Below are 4,236 nucleotides of genomic sequence, written 5' to 3' on the forward strand. Positions count from 1 at the left end.
GGGTTTGCCAGAGATCTGGAGTAAGTCCCTGCGTGTCTCTTGCCAAATTCGATAACTCTAACGACTTTTGTGTTCAAGTTCTGATCGTCCCTAGGATCCTGTACCACTCAAACGAAGAGGTGTACCACCTTCTCGAAAATAACAACCGGCTCCACAAGAGAGAAATATTAACAGGTATAACTATCGCAATGCTGCTCGGCCTAGGGGCGGCTGGAACGGCAACAGGTGTCTCAGCCCTAGCAACTCAACACCAAGGACTGTCCCAGCTGCAGATGACCATCGATGAGGACCTGCAGAGGATCGAGAAATCCATTTCCTTTCTAGAAAAGTCAGTCTCTTCGCTCTCAGAAGTGGTCCTGCAGAACAGGCGAGGACTGGATCTCCTGTTCATGCAGCAAGGGGGCCTGTGTGCTGCCTTGAAAGAAGAATGTTGTTTCTATGCTGACCATACAGGAGTCGTTAGAGACTCCATGGCAGAACTCCGAAACAGACTGGCTCAGAGACAGAAAGACAGGGAAGCCCAACAGAACTGGTCCGAATCCTGGTTCAACCAATCACCATGGCTAACTACCCTAATTTCTACCCTAATAGGTCCATTGGCAATGCTGCTTTTAACTATTACCTTCGGGCCATGCCTGCTGAACAAGCTAGTCTCATTCGTTCAGGCCCGCCTAGAACGGGCTAACATCCTGTTCGTGGGACAGCCACAATTCCTGTGAATTCAACAGGGAACGCTGCCAGTCACGAGAGACTTGCCTGGCAGAAACTTACTCAGGTTTCCCAAGACCCTTTTCCCTAGTCAGATCTCAACTTCCTACCTCATTTTGGTGCCTATGTATAAGACTACCTCGTTCATTTGTGAAAGAGGGGGGGGAAGTGTGGTAGGCCAGGGACAGGCGTTCGGAAGATTTCGGGCTGTAACGGAAAATTACAGGAATCCTTCTACCCCCCTCCCCATAGATAAGGATCACCCTTGGAATGTAGCCAGACTTGTAGCCCCCCTAACCTATGCATGCCAGTAACTTTCCACTCCATACTAACCCTAGAAAGTATAGCCAAACCCCTGTCTGACGTAGAGAGACCCCTTAGTCCATAAATACCCTTGAGACCCTTCAATAAACGCCTTTAACCGTCCACCACATTGGTGTTAGCGTCCGTTATTGGCCACAAGGGATCCCACGGAGGAGATCGCAGTGCTGGACTCTGAAACCAGGTCATCGCGGCCTTCACAAGAAGGCAACAGCTACCAGGGTAGGGAGGCTACCTGTGAAAGTCCGCCATGTAGATGCCCATGTCCCCAAGAGCAGAGCCAATAAGGACCCCCAAAACAGTGAGCAGGTAGACCAGACTGCAAAGATAGAGGTGTCAAAGATAGACTTAGACTGGCAACATAAGTTCCGAGCTCGATGGGCCCATGATGCCTCAGGCCATCAGGGCAGAGATGCCACCTATAAGTGGGCACGAGACTGAGGGGTGGATTTAACCATGGACAGTATTTCTCAGGTTATCCATGACTGTGAGACGTGTGCTGCCATCAAGCAGGCCAAGCGAGTGAAGCCCCTGTGGTACGGTGGGCAGTGGTCCAAGTACAAGTATGGGGAGGCCTGGCAGATTGACTCCATCACACTGCCTAAGACACACCAGGGCAAGCGCTCTGTGCTGACCATGGTGGAAGCCACCACTGGATGGTTGGAAACCTACCCTGTGCCTCATGCTACGACCCAGAATACCATCCTGGCCCTGGAAAAGCAAATCCTGTGGAGACATGGCACCCCTGAGAGGATTGAGTCGGGCAACGGGACCCATTTTAAGAACAGCCTTATCAATACCTGGGCCAAGGAACATGGTATTGAATGGATCTATCATATCCCCTACCATGCACCAGCTGCTGGGAAAGTTGAATGGTGCCATGGACTACTCAAGACTACCCTGAAGGCACTTGGGGGGGACTTTCAGAAATTGGGAAATGACCTTAGCAAAAGCCACCTGGATGGTCAGCACCCGAGGGTCCATAAATCGAGCTAGTCCTGCCCAGTCTCAACCCCTGCACACAGTGGATGGAGATAAAGTCCCTCTACACATGAAAGGTATTTTAGGAAAGACTTTTTAGGTTACTCCCACCTCAGGCAAAGACAAACCCATCTGTGGGATTGTTTTTGCTCAAGGACCTGGTTACACTTGGTGGGTAATGCAGAATGATGGGGAAAGCCATTGTGTACTGTGGGAACTCAGCACATCGCACCCGATGTCCAGAGTTGCCAGGAGAACCCTTGGGGGTCTCGGAAATCCTGGAATGTTGCCAAGAGTGCTTGGTGGCTTGATTTTCATCCATCCACAGAAGTGACAGCAGTTTGAGGACTTGAGAATCACTTTAGAGTGAAGGGTGTAAAAGGGACACATTTATACGGTGAAATATAAACTTTAAGGTTTTTGGTACAGGGGGGTTATGGAGACAAGATGGAGGGATCAGGACGTGTCTCATCCTTCTTCTTTCTTCTTCTTGTCTTCCATCTCCTGTGATGATGTTGGCACTTGGGGATTGGTTTATGGTGAAGGTGCACTTGCCAACATGGGTGAAAAGTATTGGAAAATAAAGGTAAATATCATGTACGTAGATTTTAGTATAAAAAGACATGACCGCCCCCTGAGAGTCAGAGTGCCCTTGGCTGCTTTATAGATCAGACCTCTGTTGGGCAGTCAGAAAATTTTGTAGATAAGAAACAATAAACAATCTGAAGACCGAAAAGCTGAAGAGTCCAGACTCGTCCTTTGAAACGCGTGCCACCCAAGAACCACCCTACCCGTGTCCGGGCAGAGACAGACAGCCGGACCCGACATGTACCACAGGGAAACCCAGTCATAAGTGAGAACTGTGTGTAAGGTTTCATTATGTGATGCAGATGGAAATAGAATAAGAGGTGGATAATGTCCTAGACTGCAATGCAAGATGTATTCCATTACCATCTTTATGGCAGATTATCTTTGTCGAGTGGGCATTTTGCCTTATCTCTCTCTTTGAGTGACCACATTCACTCCTCCCTGGGGAGGGGACATCTGCTGATAACAGACTATTGAATGTCACTGCACGACTGATAAGAACTATAACGTCCCATTGTGAGATGTTCCGCCCAGAGGGAGGAGCCAAGCATTGCTACCCAGATAGAATCCAGAGGTTTTAAGACACTAGCATGGCTTTCTCCACTGGATTCCCCAGAGGAACAGCAGCTGTGTCTTCTTCCACTGGATCCTCAGAGGAAGAATACATCCTTCTCTACAGGACCCCCTGCTCCAACAGGGAGCAGGACTGCAGCCACATTTCCAATTGGACTGCTACCAACACCTTGACCCACAGGGTGTCAGGTTGGGTTCTGACTCTCTCAGTGTTGTTCTAGTGTACTGCATTGTTTATTTTATCATTTTATTTTTCTTCCCTATTAAAGAACTGTTATTTCTTGCTCGTGTATTTTTTTGCCTGAGAGCCCCTTAATTTAAAATTTATAGCAATTTCGAGGCATGGGGAGGGTTTACATTCTCCATTTCAGTGGAGGCTTCTACCTTCCTTAGCAAACTCCTGTCTTTCCAAACCAAGACAGTTTATTAGGGTCTAACACTGCAGGGGTCTAGGGGTTAAAGAGAACAGCAAGGGAGGGTTTAGGGTAGAAATACAGGAAAAGAGGGGGTGGAGGAGAGCATCAGGGATCTAAGGGTTTAGGGGTGGTATACAGGGAAAGGGACCAGTAGGGAATACCAGAGTGGAAAGGTGGAGTAATAGACTGATGGGAAGACAAGGAAGGGAGAACTCTCTAGAACATGAACATATGAAGGTAATAGGGGTAGGAAAGGCCAATGGGCCAATGGAGAGGACAGAACTGGGACAAATTACCACAGTGCTTCAGAGCACCATGGGGGAAGTTTCTTTCCTCACCCTGAGCTGTGAGGAATGCCCAGAGCCTAAGGTGCATCTCTCCTGGGCATTGCTCTTGCCCTCTCCCTATTAGGCTCACAGGCCTTCACAACTCCCCCTTTTTGTTTAGTTAAATGTCTTCCCCTATGGATTTCTGCAAGCACCTAACAAAATAAGGGAACATTACTTACATAACAATAGCTATAAGTCATAATAGTACGAAAGTAATAACTCAAAGAGGAAATAGTACATACGATTAGGATACAACTGAAATAATTGAATGGGTAGGAACTAATTAAACAACATCTTTTTTGTGGAATGCAAGATCGATA

This window comes from Agelaius phoeniceus, chromosome 7 (genome assembly GCF_051311805.1).
Source record: "Agelaius phoeniceus isolate bAgePho1 chromosome 7, bAgePho1.hap1, whole genome shotgun sequence".
Classification (NCBI taxonomy): Eukaryota; Metazoa; Chordata; class Aves; order Passeriformes; family Icteridae; genus Agelaius; species Agelaius phoeniceus.